This window comes from Balaenoptera ricei, chromosome 15 (assembly GCF_028023285.1).
Source record: "Balaenoptera ricei isolate mBalRic1 chromosome 15, mBalRic1.hap2, whole genome shotgun sequence".
Taxonomy (NCBI): domain Eukaryota; kingdom Metazoa; phylum Chordata; class Mammalia; order Artiodactyla; family Balaenopteridae; genus Balaenoptera; species Balaenoptera ricei.
The window spans coordinates 6,218,273-6,233,248 of NC_082653.1; the positions used below are offsets into that span (position 1 = coordinate 6,218,273).

General features: G+C 47.1%; 1 long non-coding RNA gene across 1 annotated transcript in view; it reads right to left on the reverse strand.

The window, feature by feature from the left end:
- Positions 1-12,368: 12,368 nt before the first annotated feature.
- Positions 12,369-14,976, reverse strand: part of LOC132349141 (uncharacterized) — a 33,437-nt gene continuing 30,829 nt past the window's right edge. Inside the window, exon 5 of the long non-coding RNA XR_009497622.1 lies at positions 12,369-12,678. This is a non-coding gene — a long non-coding RNA (uncharacterized LOC132349141). The remainder of the gene's footprint in view (positions 12,679-14,976) is intronic.

Here is a 14,976-nt window from a genome sequence, read left to right on the forward strand (position 1 = left end):
GGCTCCGACTGGGACCGCAGTAAGAGGCGGGGCCCGGCGAAGCAGAGCCGAAAAGCCGGGGCCTACAGCAGTCCGGGAGGGCGCGCATTCACGCGCTAGCCCGCGCCCTCCCTCGCAGCACCGGCACCCACTGGACGGACACGGCGTCCAAGAGCATCCGAACTGTCTAAGCCCACTAAGGTGCACGTCCGGAGCGCCACATGTATTAAATAATTCACAGTCACTCCAAAAAAGCAGCAATAATATAAAAACAGCAGTTGTTTTACTGATGCTCAAAGTGGCGGCTACACACACGCACAGATGCTTCTCGTCCTAGCCCAGGGTCCAGCCCAACTCTTTCTACTGCTCACTTGTAAGCGCTCCGCGCCAGGCCGGGTCCTCGAAGGGGTTTCGCAGCCTTTAGCTCTTCCTTTGCAAGCATCCTCGCAAACCAGCAAAAGCGAAGCACGGAGCTGGGGGAGCCTGTAGGACCCAAGCTTCGGAGAGGCTCTAGTTTGCGGAGCGCTCGCCGAGCGCAGCGGTCGTGGGTAGAGTCTCTAACTTGACGACCATCGCCCCACTTCCCAGCAGGCGAATTTTCAGTCGTCCAACTACCTCAAAGCCACCAGCCTGCCTGTTCTTCAAGGCCATCTTCCTAGCTGCTCTCGGGCACCTATTAGAGACAAGCCGGCTCTCGCCTTCCCTGCCCCGGGGGACCCCCGCCCTCAGAGTGCCTGTCACCTCTCCACCCACTAACATCCCTGGGCCCATCCGGGTGCAGCCTAACCGCTCCGAGCGCAGGCAGGAGGGCCAAGGCGCGAGCCCAGTGTCCCCGGAGGCCTTCTCGGCTCGGCGTCCTAGAGCACCAGGCACCTCCAGGCCGGCTAAGCCCGGAGGCCTTCACCTGTTTATCTGGTCGCCGCCAGGCGAGGAGGAGGCCCACCGTGGCCAGGCGCCCAGCGGCGCGGACTCGGCTTCCTGCGCCAGAAGTGCGCAGCGTCCAGGGACCACCGTGCACCCCGCACCGGCGCCAATCCCACCCAGGGGGCACACCCCGCCTCCGGCAGCCAGCCCTCCAGCACCCCTCTCTTTCCCTGCCGGTCCTTGGATCTGTCCTCCACCCAACACCTCTCTTCTCACCTTTAGGAACTGGAAATTCATGTTGCCAGCTCTTCAACCCTCTGTGAGTTGAGGTTTTCAAGAATGGGAGCAACGCAGGAACAGGTCCCCAAGGGCCGCGTCGTGTGCTGTAAAGTGCTCCGAGCGTTTATTTAATTAACGGAAGGGGGATGGGGGGGTACAATTCACAGCCAAAACGGGCTATCGCGATTGGAAGACACACCTGAAGGTCCTGGTTACTCCTCCCCTGCCCTCCTCCCCTTGGAAACTGTAAACTCGCCAATTGAAAAGGGTCTTCCCGGCCTTTTGACTGATCTTAACATCTGTTTATAACTAGCAGTAGGTAGGGCTCCTTCCATCACAAAATTATTTTAAATGTAGTCTACGCCTTGCAGGCAGAGGACATTTTAAATGCGTTCTGTCTCCACAGCCAGATCTATTAACATTTCCGTGAATTCTCCGCCCTCATTTCTGGCTTTGATCTGACTCCAGGCACCTCGCAGATTTCCAGGTCCAGCTAAAATTGAACCAGGGGCACTGAATTCCTTGGAGGAGAAGGAGGTGGGTGGGTTTGGGGTCTTCCTTAAGTGCCAGAGAGACTTGTTTACACCTTGGTTATCACATGCTCTTTGCCTGAAGGACAGAGGCAAAGGACCTAGGTTACTTAAAAAAAGAAAGGAAACACACACACACACACACACAGCTGAGAGCCCAGTAAAATGCAGTCTTAAGGAAGACTGTAAACACAAAAATAAATGCCATTTGTTGACTGTACCACAGGGGACCCACTGTGACCACCCAGGTCAGCAGGAGGAGAAATTAGCTTTGTACAGAAGCTGCCCTTCAATACCTGAGTCCTTCATAGTTTTCATACAAAACCTGCCCAGGCAACCAAACAGCTTCTTTTCCAGAGAGGTGAGTTGAAAACTTACTCAAGATTACTCTACATATGCTTTAGAAGAAATAAAAAAAGAAGTGGCAGGAAAACTGCAGGTTTCAGCCCCACCTACTGGGAAACTCTCCCAGAGATTCTCTGTCCCCAGTAGTCTTCAAAGGTACAGTTTTTAAAAGGCACCAAGAAATTTCTATGACAGAACCATCCATGTAGTGAAATGTACATTTTTACGTTTCTCAAAAACAAAAAGTGATATAAGCACAGCCAAAACTTAGTGTAAAGTGGTTTAAACATTCACTCTTAGCCACTGATTTGGGGGGCGGGGGGGAAAGGCAGAATACACAACTACAGGGAAAATAGCTTAGTTGAAGTTGTAAGGTAGGATTTTGATCATCAATACGGTTCTGTTCTAAGATCAAAACATGCTATGCCTTTTGGTCTCACTATAGGAATAGTGAAAAGGATACAGGCCACATTTTGGGGTGTAGCTTCACCCAGGCAATAGGATGGGACTGGGGGGGGAGGGTATGGAGAGAAAGGTGATTTTTTTACTTCATTATGGATGGGGTTTTGTTTTCATTTGTGGTGGGGAGGGGTTACAATTGCTATGTCTTGTGTTAATTATTTTTTTAAATGAACACACTAATCACTGTTAACATCCTGATTTTATTTCAAAATTTAATCCAGAAAGGAAGATTTTGTTATTGTTGTTGTTGTTATGTTTCTGGTCTTCTTTTGTTGTTGCTGCTCTGAGTACATCTTACTTTTATAATTTTTTAAAAAATGCAATGACCACTGTTAATGCCTAAATGTATTTATTTGACCTCAGAAACTGAAACATCTTGTACTGCCACAATACATAATTATGAAATATTGGCACCTGGACAAGGTGTCAACCTCCCCAGGGTCTCTTTAGACAACTCCTGCTAGTGGGGTCTGCAAGGAAGCTAGAGCAAGGGCCCGCAGGGGGAGAGCCCCCAGCTCCCAGGCAGCCCCCTGTGTCCTTTCTCCTCTGCCCACTCTTCTATTTATTTATTTTTAATATTTATTTATTTATTTATTTTGGCTGCGCCAGGTCTTAGTTGCCGCACGCGGGATCTTCCTTGCCGCGTGCCGGATCTTTAGTTGCGGCATGCGGGATCTTTAGTTGCGGCATGTGAAATCTAGTTCCCTGACCAGGGATCGAACCTGGGCCCCCTGCATTGGGAGTGTGGAGTCTTAGCCACTGGACCACCAGGGAAGTCCCTGCCCACTCTTTTAAATTCTACAAGCCAGGCTGCAGTAGCTCCAGTTTACTGCTAGCATCTTCCTCACATGGCACACAAACGTTTTCTTCCCTGAACATGGTGCCAAGCTCCTGAGTTCTGCATGTAAGAACTCATTTCAGTGGGGCTGTCAGCCCAAAAACAACAACATTAAAAAAGCCAAAATGGCACCATGGCAACCCAAGGATCCAGAGGGTAAACCTAGCCAGCAAAAGTCAACACCAAATTAAAACCAGAACCTAAAAGAAAGAAAAGATATTATTCTTTATAGCCACTCTTAATATAAAATAAATATCAGTTTCCAAACCCTTTTTAAATACCAGGAACACCAACCAAAAAATCTTAAAGACTAATACATAGTTTCAGGTGTTCATATATGAGACTCTGCAACTGTGTATAATGAATCAAATGCACATGTTCCAAAACCATAACTGCATAGCTTAAGGGATTCCTCTGTCCCTCTTTGGGGTTCAGGTCACCCAAACTCTTTCTGTATTGAAAGGATGCTCTTCAATCTTATCACAACTTGGCCTTTTAAACAAGCAAGTTACCCTGCTCAGAACCACTCAATCAGACTTTTTAAAAAAAATTTTTATTGGACTATAGTTGATTTACAAGGTTGTGTTAGTTTCAGGTGTACAACAAAGTGAATCATATATCCACTCTTTTTTAGGTTTCCTTCCCATTTAGGTCACCACAGATGATTGAGTAGAGTTCCCTGTGCTATAAAGTAGGTCTTTTTTACTTATCTATTTTATATATAGTAGTGTGTTTATGTCAATCCCAATCTCCCAGTTTATCCCTCCACACCCCCCCACCACCCCCTGGTAACCACAGTTTGTTTTCTATGCTTTTTTAATATAAATTTATTTATTTTATTTTATCCTGTGCTATAAAGTAGGTCTTTTTTAGTTATCTATTTTATATATAGTAGTGTGTTTATGTCAATCCCAATCTCCCACTTTATCCCTCCACCCCCCCCCCACCCCCACCCCCTGGTAACCACAGTTTGTTTTCTATGCTTTTTTTTTTTTGCTTTTTTTAATATAAATTTATTTATTTTATTTTATCGATTTATTTTTTGTTTTTTTTAATAAATAAATTTTTTTTTTTTAAAAAGCGTGTTCTTAAAAAAATAAAATAATAAATAAAAAAATTAAAAAGCGTGTTCTTTTAGCAGCAATTGGTGTGCCTACATCCTTTATAGCCCGTGGGCCGGGCCCACTAATGACATTTATCCAGCCCCCAAACTTGCACTGTCCTTCTATCCTTCCACAATTAGTGGAGGAAACAATGCCATAGTCTCTTTCTTTCCCTTTAAATAAACCTCTTGTTGGCTCCGGTGGAGGAGCTGGGGAGTCTGGGCCTATCTAATTATTTTTGGCTGCGTTGGGTCTTCGTTGCTGCACTTGGGCTTTCTCTAGTTGCTGCGAGCCAGGGCTACTCTTCGTTGCGGTGTGTGGGCTTCTCATTGCGGTGGCTTCTCGTTGCAGAGCACAGGCTCCAGGTGCGTGGGCTTCAGTAGTCGTGGCTCGCAGGCTCTAGAGCGCAGCCTCAGTAGTTGTGGCGCACGGGCTTAGCTGCTCCGTGGCATGTGGGATCTTCCTGGACCAGGGATCGAACCCGTGTCCCCTGCATTGGTAGGCGGATTCTTAACCACTGCACCACCAGGGAAGTCCCTCTATGTTTTGTTTTAAAGAAAACAGTTTTTCATTCTTGTATACAAGGTTATAAAAATTCTATCATTTATATGGATTTGGGGGTTGGGGAAGAGGAGGCAAAGGAAGTTTATCTTAAGTCGAACGTGATTTTTTTTTAAAAGAATTTGATTGTTTCTTCCTATGTCCCCTCCCCCACCCAAAGGATTAGATTATAAATCCATATTTCAATTATATTCAGGAAAATTCTGAGGCCCCAGAAGAGGTGGTTACCTGAAACCAAGACTTCCCCAGCCCCATCCTATCCAAACAAGCAAGTCACCCGTTTCTCCTTTTGGACTCCCACCCTTAGGACAGGTCTGAATCTACAGGTTCCCCTCACCTGGACCACCAGCCTGCCCTTATGACTCCTGATGACTCCAAAAAGAAGGGCAAGTCAGTTACCTCCAAGGTCAGTAACAGGAGGGAAAGGACCAGGGCTGGAATTAGAGTGAGGAAGCAAAATTTAAGAAGACACCCCAAAACACAGTAATCAAGACAATATTTTAATGCACTAGTTTTTAAAAATCAAAATGAACACACACAAAAAACTCCCTGATGAACAAAATATCAAAATTTTAAATGAAGACAGCCTGCGGTTGTTTTATGACCCTGTGTCACTGTGTGATGGGGAGTTACGTTCCATCAGCCCGCGGTCCCAAGCCCCTTGTGTCCCCTGCCAGGTGGGCTGACGCAAGTTGACAGTGGTGAGTGAACACACTGAGCAAGGAGGGGCTTGGGATAGAGCCGTGGTTTTTGATTGCAGAGCTTTTATTAACTTTTTCCGATTGGGAGGCTATTTGATGTGTATCCAGGGGTTCACGATGTCCTTGGCCCCAGGCTCCAGCGCTGCCTTACCTTGTCTGGCAGGGCACTAGGGGAGGTCAGTGCCCCACGGTACCGAACACTAGAAAACAGGGGGTCCGAATGCCTTACACTTCCTATCGCATTTAGGACAGGTGGAAGGCTGATGGTGTCTGCATTTCCCGGAATGTGCCACACCCTCACCTCTTACTCCCTGATGAAGACTACAGGCTTGGGCGCCGCTGTGTCTGCTCCAGATCCTGACTCCGCTTCAACTCTTAGTGCCTCAGTGTTTCCATCTGCAAAATGGAGATAATAGTGCCTATCTCGTAGGGGTGAGGATGAAATGAGATAGTGTACGCAGAGGGTTTAAAAGGATGCCTGGCCAACGTAAGTGTTACACGGTGTCAGCTACAATATCATCACTGCTGAGTCCTCTTTACCCTCAGAGCACAGGATGCTGTCTGTCCACGGCCGACCCTGCTCCTCGGGCTGCCCACTGACCCGCAACCCCCCACTCCCGCCCACACTCAGCCACCTCCCTGCACCCCTCATTCGCCCAACTTCACCTCCTAAGTGCACCTGCCGCGTCGGTAGCCCTCGGGCTAATCAGCAGGTGCGAGGCGCTTGGAGACATTCATTCCTTCGTTCCTCCAACTGATAGTTATGAGCGTCTCTGCCAGGCTGTCACCAGGTTAGGAACCCGCCCTCCGGTAACCCCTATTCTAGAAGGAGGGGCCACGCATCCCTCCAACAATGTTTTGAGGGCCTCCTACGTGCCACACTCTATTGTGGGTTCTGGGGATACAGAACGTTCACAAAACTGACAAAATCCCCAAACCAGTGGCTGGGGCAATAGTATTAAGTAAACTATTACAAAGGGAGGGAGGGAGGGAGGAGGGAAAGGAGGGAGGAGGGAAGGGAGGGAGGAGGGAAGGGAGGGAGGAAGGAGGAAGGAAGGGAGGGAGGAAGGAAGGGAGGGAGGAAGGGAGGAGGGAAGGGAGGAAGGGAGGAGGAAGGAAGGGAGGGAGGAAGGAAGGGAGGGAGGAAGGAAGGGAGGGAGGGAAGAAGGAAGGAAGGGAGGGAGGAGGGAAGGGAGGGAGGAAGGGAGGAAGGAAGGAAAGGAGGGAGGAAGGAAGGAAGGGAGGGAGGAAGGGAAGAAGGGAGGAAGGGAAGAAGGGAGGAAGGGAGGAAGGAAGGGAGGGAGGGAGGAGGGAAGGGAGGGAGGAAGGGAGGAAGGAAGGAAAGGAGGGAGGAAGGAAGGAAAGGGAGGGAGGGAGGAAGGAAGGGAGGAAGGAAGGGAGGGAGGGAGGGAGGGAGGAGGGAAGGGAGGAAGGGAGGAGGAAGGAAGGAAGGGAGGGAGGAAGGAAGGGAGGGAAGAAGGGAGGGAGGAAGAAGGAAGAAAGCGAGGAAGGAAGGAAGGGAGGGAGAGAGGGAGGAAGGAAGGAAGGGAGGGAGGAAGGAAGGAAGGGAGGAAGGGAAGAAGGGAGGAAGGGAGGGAGGGAGGAAGGAAGGAAGGGAGGGAGGAAGGAAGGAAGGGAGGAAGGGAAGAAGGGAGGAAGGGAGGGAGGGAGGAAGGAAGGGAGGGAGGAAGGAAGGGAGGGAGGAAGGGAAGAAGGGAGGAAGGGAGGGAGGGAGGAAGGAAGGGAGGGAGGAAGGGAAGAAGGGAGGAAGGGAAGAAAGGAGGAAGGGAGGGAGGGAGGAAGGAAGGGAAGAAGGGAGGGAGGGAGGAAGGGAGGAAGGGAGGGAGGGAGGAAGGGAGGAAGGGAGGGAGGAAGGGAGGGAGGAAGGGAGGAAATGCTAAGAGGAGAAATGCTAGAGCAGAGGCCTGGCTGCCTAATAGGCCGGGGAGGAGCTGATAGCCTGTGGCTCGGGCCGGCGGTGCTGAAGAGCCGACTTTGGCCCAGAGAAGACTGGAAGGAGGCCCTCTGGACACATTGCTCTTATTAGCTCTGGGTGTTCCGCCCAGAGTAGATGTTTAGAGAAGAAATGCTGTTCCCCTCTTGGATAATCTCACCAGGTGGCCGGCTTCTTCATTCACTGGGCAGGCAGCTTGCCAGGGCCTCTCCTGTGTCAGGGGACAGTGGCAAAGGGCCAAGTCCCTGCCCTCGAGAGACTCAGGGTCTCCGGAGATAGACAGTAAGTACCACGGACATATATAGTATCAGATGGCGCTGGAGGCAAGGGCAGGGGCTGGGAACGGTGGGGAGACGGGGTGTTTCAAAGAGGTGGGAGGGAGGGAGATGCAAGAGGGAAGAGAAATGGGAACATATTGTATATGTATAACATTCACTTTGTTATAAAGCAGAAGCTAACACACTATTGTAAGGCAATTATACTTCAATAAAGATGTTTAAATTAAAAAAAAAAAAAAAAAAAAAAAAAAAAAAAAAAGAGGTGATCATGTAAAGGAAATGATCTCTGAGCAGGGACTTGAATGATGGGGTTGTTTCCAGTTCAAGCACAAAAGGAAATAAATAAACTAGAAAGTCCCCAGTTTTCCCATTCCCAGAGATAAACACCATTAAAACACAGAAGTATAATTCTACACATTTTCCATCCATAATCTATATTATGTGATATAGAAGATATGTTACATTAGATCTACATTTTAAACATAAATTTTAAATAACAATAGCGAGAGTAGTTTATCTTCTGCAATTTGTTTTTTGCACTTAGCTGTAGAGTGGGGACATCTTTGCATGCTGATATATGTAGATACACTTCTTTTTTTTTTGCTTTCCTCCTTGGTTTTTCTTCTTCCTTCCTTCCCTTTTTTTTTTTTTTTCTCTTTTGCTGGTTTTAAGTTTAATGTTTATGATAGCTGTCACATTAGAATTTTTTGCTTTTACTTGCCTTTTTCCTATGCATCCTAGCTGACCTGCTTTGACACTTACCATGTGTGCCTTACTGTTCCAGGGCCTTTGCATGTATTATCTCATTTAATCCTGCAGGAACCTCATCAAGGGGGAACTACTACTATTTCCATTCTGCATGTGCGGGAACCCAGGAACACAGCGCTTTAGTAACTTGCCCTTCAGAGCCAGGGAGGTGGCAGAAATGGGTAAATAGACACTAGGTGCTAACCTGTCTGCTGAAGACTAAACTCACATCCTAACAAGTTGAGTCAAGTTGTCTTTTAAAATAGCCTGTGGGACAAACAAAACACGGCCGCAGGCTCTTTAAGGCCTAGGGCTTGCCGGGGTGAGTCTAGGAGAGACTTTGAGAGCCTGCAGAAATGCAGATGTACCTTTTCCAGGTGTGATGCCTAGAAGTGGGATTTGGGCACCAGAGCCTAGGAGAGCAGCACGATCTACATCAGCAGTGTAGAAAACGTGTCCAGTTCCTCCCAATTACAAAGTGGAAAGAGGTGATTTTACCAATCCTTAATTTTTGCCAATTGGCTAGCTCAAAAGAAAAATGGTACATTTGATTTGTATATTTTCAAATATTTGTTGGTCATGTGTGTGACTTCTTCTGCATACCGTGTGTGCTACTTGACCATTTTTCTATCAAGGTATCTTTTCTTCAATATTTTTTCAGTCCTCGCTTCTGCAGCACATATACTAAAACTGGAATGATATTTTTCAATGATTTTCATACATTCTTGTTAATGTTTCGATCTTTAATGCAGCTGGTATGGGGGGGGGTAAGTGGGAAGGGAGATGTATTCATGGTCTAAGGTAGACAGACCTAATTTTTATTTTTCCCAAATGGAGAGATGATAGCCCACGGCCCTAACAGTGCAGATGGGCAGACTGAAATGCCACTTCAATCGTACAAGTTGACCTCTGTCCATGTGTATTTTTCTGCCCTCCCATCTGTCTTCTTTAATAGTTTGTTCCTATGCCAGTGCTAAACTGTGGGATTTTTTTGTTTCTTTTTTTTTTGGCTGCATTGGGTCTTCATTGCTGCGTGCAGGCTTTCTCTAGTTGCGGCGAGCGGGGGCTACTCTTTGTTGCGGTGTGCAGGCTTCTCATTGTGGTGGCTTCTCTTGTTGCAGAGCATGGGCTCTAGGCGCGTGGGCTTCAGTAGTTGTGGCACATGGGCTCAGTAGTTGTGGCTCACAGGCTAGTTGCTCCGCGGCATGTGGGATCTTCCCGGACCAGGGATCAAACCCATGTCCCCTGCATCGGCAGGCGGATTCTTAACCACTGCGCCACCAGGGAAGCCCCTGTGTTGTTTTTTTTTAAGTATTTTATTTATTTTTGGCCACCCCGTGCAGCATGAAGGATCTTAGTTCCCCGAGCAGGGATCAAACCCGTGCCCCCTGCAGTGGAAGCGCAGAGTCTTAACCACTGGACCACCAGGGAAGTCCCCCAAGCTGTGTTTTGATGACTGTAGCTTTTGCCCTGTTTCCATATCTACCTCATCTCCCTGATTCAAGTCTTCCAGAAAAGTCTTGGAATCAATGTGTCAGGCTCTTCCCCACCCCCGACACTCACACACACACACACACAAACCACACACACGCATATCTTGCTTCCATTTTGAGTGGAATTACTCAGAATGTATAGCTAGAAAGATCCGGTATCTTTGTACTAATAAGGCTGAGATTAGATGTCTTTTAGGTCTCGAAGAGACAGGAAAAAGCCAGGCCTGGGGCCGAGCTCTCGATTAAAGCTACGGCTCTCAACAGGGTGATTTCTCCCCCAGGGGACATTTGGCAAAGTCTGGAGATACTGCTGGTTGTCACAGCTCAGGGGTGGGCGCTCCTGGAATCTCTCGGGTGGGGGTCGGGGTTGCTGCTCAACCCCCCGCAGTGCACAGGGCGCCCCCGCAATCTCGTCCAAAACGTCAGCAGCATCGAGGTTGAGAAACCCTGCGTTATTTTGGTTTGTTCGTCAAAATCCAGTCGGTGGCTGGAGAATGGCCACCAAGGCACAGCATGTTCAGTGACTCACTGCAGCTCTGGCCTAAGGCCGCTCCCGCCGCTGCCGAAGGCTGCTCAGCAGCTCAGGGCGGGGGCGAGACAGCGCCACGGCTCCTGGCCCTGCCCTGGCCGGGGCTGAAGCCCTCTGCACCGGTCCCCGCCTCTTAGGTGCACTCCTAAGGGTGGGAAGCACATGGCAATTTGCTAGGTCCGGAGCAAAATGACAATTCAGACCCTCGTTCAAAAGTTAAGAATTCCAGGAGGGTCACAGCAGAGCATTAACCCAAGCACGAGGCCCTTCAAGCTCGGGACACTTGTAAGTGCACAGGTCACACGCCCAGGAAGCCGGTCTGGCCAGACAGGAGCTCCAGGTGGAAGGCTGGGCGATCAGAGGGCGCACGTCACCCTTCTTCCAGGGACCACAGTCCTGCGATGTTGGTTGTCCGGTGTCTGAAAACAGCTGTTTCCTATTATCTTACTCACTTGTCCAGTTGTTTACAGCAGGAAGGCAAGGCCAGTATTCGATGCTTCATCATGGCTGGAAGAGGAAATTACCTTTTCATGTCTTCTCGTGTATATATTTCATATACCTGTGCCAGGTACTATATAAGGCAATGTCATTATTTTTAAAATTACATTTCACAGTGATATATGAGTATATTTGTCTTCAAAAACATTCAAAATATTACAGATAAGACTATAGTCTAATTCGATCACCCTGCCCAAATCCAGCTCTCTCACTCCTCCCCCTCTGCCTCTCTAAGATGTAACTAATGATCTCAGCTTGGATTGTAACCTGGGTCTGGACTCTTTCTCAGCATTCACCCGCATGTCTGTGAACCCATGTCATGAGGTCTACCCTAGGACCCAGCAATTCTACACCTGAGTGTTTGCTGAAGAGAAATGGAGACATCAAAAGAGTTGCATAAGAATGCTCTTAGCAGCTTGAGTCATAATAACCCCACACTGAAAACAACCCGAATGTCCATTAACGGTAGGATGGATACACTGTGATGTACATATACAACAGAATTCTACACGCCAGCAAAGAAGAAGAAACTACCGCTAACAAAATGCGTCTCACAGACATAATATTAAAGCAAAAGGAGCCAGGCAAAAAAGAGTATGGGGCTGGGGGGCGGGGAGGGTAAAGTTCAAGAAGAGGTGTAAGTAATTAACAGTGGTAGAAGTCAGAGTAGTCGTTAACTTAGCTGTGTGGAGCGCAGGGACTGGAAAGGGCAGGAGGAGACCGTGAGGCGTGATGGAATGTTCTAGGTCTTCATCTGGGTATCGGGTACAAGGGTGTATTCACTCTGTGAATGTTCATTGAGCTGTATACTCATGTGGCACTTTACCGTATATACATTATGTCTCAACTTTAAAAAGTGAAAGCCATAATGTAACTGACCCCTAGGAAGGGAGTAATTAAACCAAGTGTGGAAATCATGAAGAAATGAATTGGCCCTATGCGACTGATGTTTTACAATAGGTTTCAGTGTGAGTATAGTGATAACTTTTGTAATATGTATTTTGTAATAATATATTTTAAATAACATATTTTGTAAATCCATTTTAAGTTATTTCAGGTCTTTATACTTGCAAATGATGTTTACATGTATCAGGTAAAAAATACATGATTTCTTTATATAAGGGAAATTAGATTTGTAATTAATAGCTAAACGTTAGATTTTTTTTTAAACAAATTTATTTTATTTATTTATTTTTGGCTGTGTCGGGTCTTTGTTGCTGCTCACGGGCTTTCTCTAGTTGGGGTGAGCGGGGGCTGCTCTTCGTTGCGGTGTGCGGCTTTCTCATTGCTGTGGCTTCTCTTGTTGCGCAGCATGGGCTGTAGGCGTGCGGGCTTCAGTAGTTGTGGCACGCGGGCTCAGTAGTTGTGGCTCGCGGGCTCTAGAGCGCAGGCTCAGTAGTTGTGGCGCACGGGCTTAGTTGCTCTGCAGTGTATGGGATCTTCCCGGATCAGGGCTCGAACCCGTGTCTCCTGCATTGGCAGGCGGATTCTTAACCACTGCGCCACCAGGGAAGCCCCTAAACATTAGATATTTAAGAGAAAAAAATAGATGTGTTTGCATGCTTATAAATAAATGGTACTACATATTCCTATATCATTCTGCAACTTGCATTTTCTACTTAATAATGTATCTTCAAGTTCTAACCATATTCTAATACCTCATTTTAAAAACTGCTGCATAGAATTTAATAATCTGAACTGTGGTGCTTTACATATGTTATCCAGTGTCAGGCATATAGGAGGTACCTGATACTTATTTGTTTTATGAATGAAAATGCACCTTTTCTCTAAAACGTAGAATCCTTGAGGGCCTAAGAGTCTGTCTGTTCCATTCCCTGCGTATAGAACGTGCCAGCAGAGAGAGGCCACATCATTAACATTGGTTAACTATAAAATCTCTTTGACTCTACAAAATGCTCCTGTGAGTCAGGTCTTAGTTTCCTCACCTTGAAGAGGGAGTGGATGAGGGTCAGAGAAGCTACATAACTTGCCTAAGGCCATACACCAAATAAAAAGCAGGGCTACAGGCTTCGGAGTCTGAAAAGCCTAAGGTGAGCTGAGATGCTGAGCTTCCAGAGGGAGTTACCTGGCCAAGCAGGGGAACAGGCAGGGGAAGTTTGGAGAGGAATACGGGGAGGGATGGAAGGAAACAAAGGGAGGAGGTCAAGGGAGAGGGAGAAGAGGGCTGCATGCCTACAGGGCCGCTGCAGGCTGCTTGGTGACCCCCAGCCCTGTCTGGTCCTACTGCCCTTGGCTGGTGTGTCCTTGTGGCAGTGGAGTCCATAAGTCTGTTTCAGAGGGTCACGAGAGCACCACTATTTCATAACAGCATAAGATGTCATTTGCCTCTTTCACTCGGTTCGGTGGAATTTTCCAGAGGCTACGTGATGTGTACTATCACAACCGATTGGAGGCAGAAGCAGGCAGGAGAGCCCAGTTGCCTTCTATTGCGCCAGGCATTAAAGGGAGCTGTAAAATGTAAAAACAACCCAACAAACAAATCCCAACCACTGTTCTCACTACATTTTTTTTTTTTTTTTAGTTTTAGAAAATATGGTGACTTTTTTCATAAAATATGTTTTTAGGTTAATATGTAATGGGTGTGTATTATTGTTACTTTCAAATAAGTGTTTTAAATGTCTCAGTAATTTCTGATACAGTAACTATTGCTAACCCACATAATCAAAAGCTTTTTGAGAATTTCAGTAATTTTTTTCAATGTAAAGAGGTCCTTAGACCGAAACTGAGAATCTCTGCCCTTTGGTGCCCTTGGTATCTCGCCACCAAGCAGGTGCTCATTTACTGCATGATTAAATAGATATATGAAGGGATAAATAAGTGGGTAAGTAAATGAATCAAGAATTGTGTTTCTGAAATATTTGACAATAGCCAAGATAAGGAAACAACCTAAATGTCCATCGACAGATGAATGGATAAAGATGTGGTTGGTGTATATATATATACATACACACACATATACATACAATGGAATACTATCCCACTGTGAAAAAGAATGAAATCTTACCATATGCAACAACATGGATGGATGGACCTTGAAGGCTAGATGAAATGAGTCAGACAGAGAAAGAAAAATACCATATGATCTCACTTATATGTGGAATCTTTTTTTTGGCTGAGTGGTGTGTGGGATCTTAGTTCCCCAGCCAGGGATTGAACCTGCACCCCCTGCACTGGAAGTGAGGAGTCTTAACCACTGGACCACCAGGGAAGTCCCTATATGTGGAATCTTAAAAACAAAAACAAAATCAAAACACCAAGTTCATACATGTGAAAACAGACTGATGGTTGACAGAGGTGTGGGGGGCAGGCAAAATGGGTAAAGGGAGTCAAAATTTCCAGTTATAAAAAAATAAGTCTCAGGGATGTAATGTACAGCATGGGGACTATACTTATTAATATCGTATTGGGACTTCCCTGGTGGCGCAGTGGTTAAGAATCCGCCTGCCAATGCAGGGGACATGGGTTCAAGCCCTGATCCGGGAAGATCCCACAGGCCGCGGAGCAACTAAGTCCATGCGTCACAACTACTGAGCCTGCGCTCTAGAGCCCGTGAGCCACAACTACTGAAGCCCGCGCGCCTAAAGCCCGCGCTCCGCAACAAGAGAAGCCACCGCAATGAGAAGCCCGCGCACCACAAAGAAGAGTAGCCCCCGCTCGCCACAACTAGAGAAAGCCCGTGAACAGCAATGAAGACCCAACGCAGCCAATAAATAAATTAATTACTTAATTTTAAAAAAATAATAATATCGTATTGCATATTTGGAAGTTGCTAAGAGAGTAGATCTTAAAAGTTC